At 40.0% G+C, this 10827-nt stretch overlaps 1 pseudogene; it reads right to left on the bottom strand.

The window, feature by feature from the left end:
* Positions 1 to 1909: 1909 nt before the first annotated feature.
* LOC126081610 (HAUS augmin-like complex subunit 1) lies at positions 1910 to 2791 on the bottom strand (annotated as a pseudogene).
* Positions 2792 to 10827: the final 8036 nt, after the last annotated feature.

Below are 10827 nucleotides of genomic sequence, written 5' to 3'. Positions count from 1 at the left end.
CAACTTTCACATTCCAATCACCAGTAATTATCAATGCATCCTGATTGCATGTTTGATCAATTTCAGGCTGCAGAGAAGCAAGGCTCCAGGAATTCATGAAATATCAATAGACATATTTCAACAAACAGATGCTAGTGCTGGAAGTGCTCACTTGTCTATGCCAACAAATGCAGAAGACAGCTTCCTGGTCAACTGACTGGAAGAGATCCATATTTATGCCTAGTCCCAAGAAAGGTGATCCAGCCGAATGAGAAAATTATCAAACAATATCATTAATATCACACGCAAGCAAAATTTTGCTGAAGATCATTCAAAAACGGCTGCAGAAGTATATCAACAGGAACTGCCAAAAATTCAGGCCAGATTCAGAAGAGGATGTGGAACCAGGGATATCATTGCTGATGTCAGAAAGATCCTGGCTGAAAGCAGAGAATACCAGAAGGATGTTCACCTGTGTTTTATTGACTATGCAAAGGCATTTGACTGTGTGGATCATAACAAAGTATGGATAACATTGCTAAGAATGGGAATTCCAGAACACTTAATTGTGCTCATGAGGAACATGTACATAGATCAAGAGGCAGTTGTTCAGAAAGAACAAGGGGATACTGAGTGGTTTAAAGTTAAAAAAAAGTTGTGTGTCAGGGTTGTATCCTTTCACCACACCTATTCAATCTGTGTGCTGAGCAAATAATATGAGAAGCTGGACTATATGAAGAAGAACCGGGTGTTAGGATCAGAGGAAGACTCATTAACAACCTGCATTATGCAGATGACACAACCTTGCTTACTGAAAGTGAAGAGGACTTGAAGCACTTACTGATGAAGGTCAAAAACCACAGCCTTCAGTATAGATTACACCTCAACATAAAGAAAACAAAAATCCTCACAACTGGACCGATAAGCAACATCATGATAAATGGAGAAAAGATTGAAGTTGTCAAGGATTTTATTTTACTTGGATCCACAATCAATGTCCATGGAAGCAGCAGTCAAGAAATCAAAAGACACACTGCATTGGGCAAATCGGATGCAAAAGATCTCCTTAAAGTGTTGAAAAGCAAGGATGTCACCTTGAGGACTAAGGTGCACCTGACTCAAGCCATGGTGTTTTCAATCGCCTCATATGCATGCAAAAGCTGGTAGATGAATAAGGAAGACTGAAGAAGAACTGATGCCTTTGAATTGTGGTGTTGGTGAAGAATATTGAATATACCATGGACTGCCAAACGAACAAACAAATCTGTCTTGGAAGAAGTACAACCAGAACTCTCCTTAGAAACAAGGGTGGCAAGACTGCATCTTACGTACTTTGGACACATTGTCAGGAGGAATTAGTCCCTGAAGAAGGACATCATGCTTGGTAAAGTACAGGGCCAGCGGAAAAGAGGAAGACCCTCAGCAAGAGGCTGCAACAATGGGCTCAAGCATAACAACGATTGTAAGGATGGCACAAGACTGGACAGTGTTTCCTTCTGTTGTGCGTAGCGTTGCTATCAGTCAGAACGGACTTGATGGCACCTAACAACAATAACAATAACAATAATTTGTTTATGTGAAAATTTCCCTAAAAGATCTTTTTCAAGATTGTCCTAGCTATTGTCTTCATAGCTCATGGCCCAGGTGGTGTGTTCTTGTGAGTTCTTGTGAGTCCAGCTCCAGCTCAGTCACATTCTTTATACAAGGAATAATGGCTCCAATATTATCTCCAAAATCAAATATAAACACTGTTTTGTATTTGGGTTCAAAAATACAATAAACAAGTAGAACCACTATTCTATCAATAATGATGTATTATCTCATCTAAGAACACAGAAATTAAGTTACTAAAAAATACTAAGAGGAAAAACATTCATTCTTTGAAGTCCTATTTAATCTGTTAGGGAAAATGATGTTTATTTGGCTCTTGTCACAGTTCCAAAATCTCCATTTTCTGTGTAAGTTTAGCTTCAATGGCATCCAATTCTCTCTTTGCTTCTTCAATTTTCACTTGAGCAAGAAATGGATTCAGCATTCGTCATTCAATATAAATAGGATTCCAATTATTTCCTCAAAGGTATAGTCTGTCGTTTTAGTTCTGCTGGCTTCTCTGATAGTGCTACTAGTGACTGGTGAGACGGAGAAGCATCCATGCCTCTGGCTGAGAGTTGCTCCTCTGCAGCTTTGATTCCAAATCTAAACTCCTCTGATTTTGCTTTTAGAAAGTCCATATTCTGAAGTCGATGGTCAACTTTTGCCCTTTTTCCTAGAGAGATGCTGCTCTGCTTTCTTCAGATCCTCTTGTAGACATTTTTCTAATACTAAAATTTCAGTTAGGTTTTTTTAAGGTTTTGTCAACTCAAACCTGGTTTCTACATTTTTGGATTTGGTACAAAAAAGATTAGAGGTTATGTCATTCATTGTAGGAATAAAACTAGTAAGTGATACATCCTTTGTCTCAAGCACCACTGCAATGTCAAACAAAGCTTTCAGATGCTTGGAACCAGCATTAGAGAGACTGACAGGGGAAAAATTCACACTCTCCATGAGAAGGTCTTGAAAATGCTTATCTCCTGATTAACGTTCGATTGCTTTCTGTTTCAAATCCTATATTACCAGGGAGACATCCCTGTCCCAAGCTTTGTTGCATTCTGAAAGATGACACAAAATCTCTGTGGTCCACAGAGTCACCTCATATTGTGGAATGGGATGATCTCCAAATATTTTTTTTCAGCCAGGCTGCAACCTGAGCTTCTTTCTCCAGCTGATCTCGTTTCTCCTGCTGTGCTCCTTGCTCCTGCTGTGACACCATAGCAGCAGATTCTGCCACTCTTGATTACTTTTTAACACCCCTGAGCCCACGCTCCAGCCAGGTGGAGCTGGGCAGCAGTGGGAGGAGAAGCCCCAGTCCAGAATCTCAACCTAAGGTCTGTTTGCCACTTAGTATCTCTACTTAGAGAGTAAGAAAGTTCACCAGATCTTGTTGCAAAGTAAGAAAATATAGAGATGTTGAGAAGTAATGTCAGCACCTTGCAAGCCATACAAAATAAAGCATTTTTCTTCCCCTTAAGTCTGGCCATGCCCTTAGCCTGATTAAGTGTGTGTGTAATGGGGGAATAGGGGAGGGCAGAGTTCATTTGGAACCAGAACAGACCTTCCCAGTGTCCATTCGAATCCTCTGCTTATCCCCTGTGGACTCTGCTGCAGATCCCTCGGTGCCATTGCTGGAGCACAGGTCCAGCCTCTCCTCCCTTTCAGTCCCAACCCCTCAGAGACTTACAACTCTGTGATGTCACAGCCAGCTTTGGTCTCTACTCACATAACTACCCTCATGCCCAAAGCCAGAGGCCCAGCTAGTGCTCTAAGGCACCATCACTGGGCTCAGTGAGCTAAAGCACTCCCAGGTGACCCCTTACAGCTGGTCCATAGCTTCCTCTGGCAGCATCAGTCAGGATGGCCAAGGATATCAGTGGTGTCCTGGGCGGAGAACTAAGGAGAGGGCCATTGAGCACCTCTGGGCCACAGAGGCATCATAGAGCAAAAAACACCAGAGCCTGGCTGAAATTAAAATTAAAGAGTTTTTATTGTGAGGCAAGGCAATTTGCAAATTGGAAATCATGAGGTCCAAGTGATCTGAGGAGGAGACAGTTCAGGGATTTTTTTTATAAGAAAATACAAGGAACTTCTAAAAATTAAACACTTACGCACATCAAAAGACTTCGCCAAAAGAGTAAAAAGAAAACCTACAGACTGAGACAAAAAAATTTCATCTATGACAAATCCAACAAAGCTCTAATCTCTAAAAGCTACAGGAAAATCCACCACCTCTACAACAAAAAGACAAATAATACAATTAAAAAATCAGCCAAGGAAATGATCAGACACTTCATCAAAGAAGACATTTAAGCAGGGTCACAGACACATGAGGAAATGCTCCTGGTCACTAGCCATTAGAGAAATGCAAATCAAAACCACAATGAGACACCATCTCACCCCAGCCATTACTGGCACGAATGAAAAAAAAAAAAAACAGAAAATAACAAATGTTGAAGAGGCTGCAGGGAGATTGGAATTCTTATGCATTGCTGGTGGGAATGAAAAATGGTACAACCATTATGGAAAACAATATGGTGCTTCCTTAGAAAGCTGGAAATAGAAATACCATATGATCCAGCAATCCCACTCCTAGGAATATGTCCTAGAGAAATAAGAGCCATCACACGAATAGACATATGCACATCCAGGTTATTGCAGCATTGTTCACAATAACAAAAAGATGGAAACAACCTAGATGCCCATCAACAGATGAATGGATAAACAAACTATGGCACATACACACAATGGAGTACTACGCAATGATAAAGAACAATGATGAATCCGTGAAGCATCTCATAGCATGGATGAACCTGGAGGACATTGTACTGGGTGAAATAAATTAATTGCAAACTTATTTCATTCAGTACAACAGGGGCACACCAGCCCAGAGGCAAGGACTAGAAGGCAGGAGGAGACAGGAAAGTGGTAATAGGGAACCCAAGGTTGAGAACGGAGAGTGTTGTCATGTTGTGGGGTTTGTAACCAACGTCACAAAACAATGTGTACTGACTGTTTAATGAGAAGCTAGTTTTTTCTGTAGGCCCCAGGGGCCAAGATGGCTGAAGAGTCAGATGCTTCCTGTGGTCCATCTTAAAACTAAGACCCCAAAAAAACAAGTGAATCAATTATATATGACAGTCTTGGAACACTGAACATCAAGGGCAAAGTTGAGGAGTCAGGCTGAGCAGCAGGGAAAAGGAGAGACAGTTCAGGAGCAGTGACGTGTTGCCAGACCTGACCTGGTGGGAACCAGTGCGCCACAGGCCGGATCCACTGACGCAAGCACAGTAAGAGAAGCAGTGGCATTCGGAACGCATTTTCCATATTGAGAGACTAAGCAGGGGGAAGTCCACTCACTCCTCCAGTGTCGGCAAAAGGTGGCGCTCAGTCAGCAAAAGATAAGTATGTGCATCCAATCTACTGTGAGGATCAAAAAACACCCCGTGGGAAAAAACTGTCTCCCATTTACCTGACCCCTCCCTGCTCTGCACTGGGTCCCGAGCTGGCTTCAGTGATAGCTGCTTTCCCTGGGTTGGAAGTAAGACACTTCACACACCCTGAGGCATTCTCCCAGCCTTGGAGAAGGAGCAAATTAACAAACAGGGAAAAATAATGTTCCAGCTTCCCTGAACCAGGAACTCAGGACAGAAAGAGCTCCTTAGCCTAGGCACAGGCATAAGGGGTCCATGGACTTTGAATGCCTTTCACCCCTGCATAGACCTGTGTGGACCCACTTCAACAGTGTAGGCCCTCATTAGCACAGTACAACAGGGTATATACCTGAAGTCTAACTTCATCTGTTTCAGTTATATGGTGGAAAGGCAGGTTCGTGATGTTTGACACCACTCTGTCTATGAAGCAGGGTCCTCATCTACCCACATCAGGGGCCTGAGGACTGGCAGCTCCACCCATGACATCTAGTCACCTGCAACAAGGGTACAAGGATAAGAGGTGCCTCCCAGTCCTTACAGCCAACAGCACTGGGTGCCCATAGTCTGGCTGCAAAACCCATCCACCTTCGCACTCTAGGGAAAAGGGACATGCTTTTCTCACACTCAGGGGTGGCTGTCAGCCCCCTGCCTTGCTCAGCACATGACCCCCTACTGCAGCCAGATATCCATGCCTACTCTGATCACCCCTACTCATCTAAGATTGTAGGTGAGAGCCTGCACCACACACTTGGTGACTGACTACCTGGACACCTGAGCTGAATCTGCAAGAAAATTAAATGTACTCCTGGTCTCATATACCTAGTAACAGCTCTAGCCACCTGGTGACAGGACATTAGAGCTTCAAAGATGCCAATAATTAAACTAGCTCATTGGAGCAGCCTATTTGGGCATATCAAAACAAAACAAAATAAGAAGCTAGGACACAGTAAGCAAACATATAAATACAATAACTTATTGATGGCTCAAAGACAACACTCAATATCAAACCCCATAAAGAGGCAGACCATGATGGCTTCAGCAGGCTCCAAAAAAAAAAGAATCAAGAAATCTTCTGAATGAAGAGAACTTCCTGGAATTACCAGAGGTAGAATACAAAAGATTAATATACAGAACTCTTAAAGAGTTCTAGAAGATCAGGCAAAATGCAGAACAAGCAAAGGAACACACAGACAAAGCAATAGAGAAAATTAAGAAGATTAGAGAAGAGCATATTGACAAATTTAACAGGCTGCAAGAATCCATAGAGAGACAGCAAACAGAAATCCAGAAGATTAACAGTAAAATTTCAGAATTAGAAAACTCAGTAAAGCCATAGGAACAGAATTGTGGAACTGGAAGTCAGAATCAGTGAAATTGAAGATAAAGCACTTGACACCAATATATTTAAGGAAAAATCAGATAAAATAATTTTTAAAAATGTAGAAACCCTAAGAATTATGTGGGACTCTATCAAGAGAAATAACTTTAGAGTGATTGGAGTACCAGAACGGGGTGGGGGGGGGGATAATAGAAAATACAGAGAGAACTGTTGAAGGTTTGTTGGCAGAAAACTTCCCTGATATCATGAAAGATGAGACGATATCTATCCAAGATGCTCTTCAAACCTCACACAAGGTAGATCTCAAGAGAAAGTCACCAAGACATATTATAATCAAACTCGCCAAAACCAAAGAGAAAGAGAGAATTTTAAGAGTGGCTAGGGATAAATGAAAAGTAACCTACAAAGGAGTCAGTAAGACTAAGCTCTGACTACTCAGCAGAAATCATGGAGGCAAGAAGGCAATGGGATGACATACATAAAGCTTTGAAGGAAAAAAATTGCCAGCCAAGAATTATATATCCAGAAAAATTGTCTCTTAAGTATGATGGCAAATTAGGACATTTCCAGATAAACAGAAGTTTAAGGAATTCACAAAAACCAAACTAAAATCACAAGAAGTGTTAAGAGAGTCCTCCTGTTAGAAAATCAATAACATCAAATAAAAACACAAGACTAGAACACAGGACAGAGCAACCAGATATAAACCCAAATAGGGAAATCATAAAAATAAATGAAAGCTAAAATGCTCAAAACAGGGAAAAAGAGAAGTCATTACGTAAAAGATTTAAAAAAAAAAAAAAAGGACTAAAAAATGTAGTCATAAAGCTTTCATATGGAGAGGAAGTCAAGGTGATACAAAGAAACAAAAGATTGGTTTAAACTTAGAAAAATAGGGGTAAATATTAAGGTAACCATAAAGGAAAATAACAATTCTACACATCAAAATAAAAAACAAGAAAAATATAAAGACTCAGCAAATACAAAAGCAACAACAAAGAAAAAGAGGAAAAGAAAATAAAGAAAAACAACTGAGCACAGAAAAATAAGTGGAACAAAGAAACTGTCAACAACACACACAAAAAAAGACATCAAAATGACAGCACTAAACTCATACCTATCCATAATTACATTGAAAGTAAACGGACTAAATGCACCAATAAAGAAAGAGTGGCAGAATGAACTAAAAAAATAAGATCGGTCTATATGCTGCCTAAGAGAGACACACATTAGACTTAAAGACAAACTAAAACTCAAAGGATGGAAAAAATATACATCAACCAAACAACAATCAAAAAAGAGCAGGAGTGGCAATATTAATTTCTGACAAAATAGACTTCAAAATCCACCGTGAAGGATAAGGAAGGAAACTATGTAATGATTAAAGGGTTAATATACTAGTTTGTTCTATAAAGCTTCATCAAGAAAATAAAATAGTATAGATATGTACAGTTTCAAGAAAATACAAGCAACTTTAATGAAAATTCAATAATTGGTTGATATTTAGGTAACAGTTACAAAACTAGGTGAGGGTATATCTGATTGGTAGGAGATTACATACATTTCTAAAAAAAATTTTTTTAAGTTACAAAGTAATTAAATTGGGTACATCTGGCCTTGAAGCAATCTTGAGACCCTCCTTGCATGACTTCAGAGAGGACATGCATAATTCTAAGATTTATCTTGAGTAAGCTTCTGTCCTGAGAGTTGTTTTGGACTCAATTTCCTGAACAGGGAGTGTTCTGAAGCAAGCAAAACCTTCAAGCAAACAAAATCACATTCTTCTTTAAAATTGTTTACCAAGTATGATCATTAAGGTTGTGTGTCAACCTGGCTGGGACATGATCGTCAGTGGTTTGGCAGTGATGATGTCGTTTGGCAGTCATATGATGATGTGATCACTTCCATGATGAGATTTGATATAATATCATCACCTCCATGGTGGGATCTACTGTGAGTAGCCAGTCAGTTGAAAGGGAATTTCATTCAGGGTGTGGCCTGCATCAAATAAAAGTAGACTTTCTGGCAAGGCTCATGGACTTTTGCTCACTCTGAATCCTGCAGCTGGTTCCTGTTCATCTGACCTACAGTTCTTGGGACTTGAGCTAGCAGCTTACCTGCCATCTTCCCTGTCAATCTTGGTGTTTGTCACAAGAGCCCTGCTGTCTGACCTGCTGATCTTGGGTTCATCAGCCCCTGCAGCTAGGTGAATCAGGAGAAGCCTCTATCCTGACTCATGGACTTGGGACATTCCAGCCTCTACAATTGTGTGAGCCATTTCCTAGATATAAATCTCTCTCTATATATATATTTTATATGCTTTACTGGTTTAGCTTCTCTAGAGAACCCAGCCTAAGACACCAAGTAATTTTCTTAGGGTACAGTGAAGAGTTACAGAAATGACAGGCTGCATAATCAATGAAGAAGTTACTTTTGATTCAAAATTGAGTTTTAGCCTCAGACCGTAAAATAGCCACCATCTCATGTCAGGAGTCCTAAATTAATTTGAGGTGCTCTTACTCAATTCCCCGTTTTGGTCATGAATCTTATCAGAAAGAGATTCCTTGATCACATCTTAAGTTTTTGTCTTGCTGGGCTAGAAGTCTCATCTTCTGGGTGAGTTGGCTTTCACATTTTTCTGATCACTCACAAAGGAGTAACTCATCTTTGGTAAGGTCTTTTCTTTTTGGATGGCAATCTGTCTCTACAGACACTTAAGACCCCAGACACTGTAATTAGATAGCCAGGCACCATCAGATGTTAAATAGTGGATTGGGAGACTAAGGAATTGGACTGAAACAAGAGACCTCACCTGACATGATGCAGAGACCGAGCCTGCGATGAGAAGTCAAAGTCGTGTGAGTAATTGGGTCTAAGTACATGATTTTTTTTCCATAGGAATAGAGTTAGTAGTTTGTTCAAATGTATTAGACATACATCTCACACAGCATTTGATGATACCAATGATTACAGCAACACCAAATGAGTATGATTAAACCAGTTTGTAAAATAGAACAAAGCCAAGATTCTATGCCTTTGGGTAACCAATTAAAGATGTTTAAAAAGCAAGAGTCAGGCATAGAAGGGAAAGAATGAAGCCACATAGCTTTCTGGTGAATTTGTTTAATATTTTGTTTTATTTTCCCTGAAGAGTATATCTAAGTACAGCAGGAGGTGTTGGCGATGGCACAGACTTCTCTCTGTTGAGTTAAAAAAGAAATTAAGAGTATGTTCTGTTACCTAGCACAATTTTAACAAAGGAGTTTAAATATTTTTGTTGGGCTGCCATTTCATCAACAATGTCATTGGCTATTTTTTCATTAAAAAAAAAAAAAAAAACCAAACCCGTTGCTGTTGAATTGATTCTGACCCATAGCAACCATATCTGGCAGAGTCGAACTGTCCCATAGAGTTTCCAAGGAGTGCCTGGTGGATTCAAACTGCCAACATTTTGGTTAACAGTCGTAACACTTAACCACTACGCCACCAGGGTTTACATTTGTTTTGTAGTAGCAGATAGATTGCAAATAGATTTCTCAAGTTCAGGGATGCCATAAATTGGTAAAAAGGCTTGGAGGAATAATCATCCAACTCCAGGTCTTTCTGATAAAGGGTTTTCATTAAATTCTATAAGTCCCCTTTTATATAGGGCAAAGATCTTTAAGTCACTAGTCCAATGTGTGCTTTCATCTTACGAATAGATAGCTAAAAAAACTCTTAAGAGGCCTAAGGTGCATTGGCCTCTCATTGTTGAACTGCCCAAACAAGATAACGCCCAAGTAATTTTATTGTCAGTAGGAACTGGGCTTGCAAAGCTAAATGAGTCAAATGTCCCACATAGGAATACATATCCATGAGGTTCACAAATCATACCTTTTCCAGTGCCTTTGGTTGGAAAAGGGATTGATTGGCTAACTTTTAGAAACCAATTTGCAGTGAGAAAGTTGTTACAGATGGACAAATGTCCAAACCTAGTAGTATTCCACAGGACAGGGAAAGAGCAAATTTATTTGAATATGTGTTGATTGGTTTTTTTCTCAGGAAGACTGATGACATGTCAAATTCTCTAGCGAGGACAGCATAAAATTGGGAATGGAGATGAACCCCAAGAAATTTGTTATATGGTTTTCTGGGCCTTGACAAAAAGGAGCTATAAGTTTTTGAAAGCAAGAACTACTGGATAGAGCTGAATAATCTACCAGTTGTTCAGTGACTAGAGTTAGATTAAAACAAAGAATTCGAGGTTGGAATGCTAATTCATGAAGATGCCACAGCCTAACATGTGATTTGGCGCATTAGAATGTGGGAGTGAAGTTACTTGTGGCCTTTGCTACTAGGCTGTAATTGAAGACAGGAACTGTTAAAAGTTTTGAGTTTGGGTACTTGGACCTGGAGTAAGGGTGAAAAATCCAGCATTCAGTTATATTACTCACACTAGCTACTGACTGAGCTAACCTGAAAAATGCATTATCTTTTCAGGTA

The sequence above is a fragment of the Elephas maximus genome, chromosome 8 (assembly GCF_024166365.1).
Source record: "Elephas maximus indicus isolate mEleMax1 chromosome 8, mEleMax1 primary haplotype, whole genome shotgun sequence".
NCBI classification, from domain to species: Eukaryota; Metazoa; Chordata; class Mammalia; order Proboscidea; family Elephantidae; genus Elephas; species Elephas maximus.
Note: the sequence above shows the minus strand (reverse complement) of the source record. Positions and strands in the feature narration are given on the sequence as shown.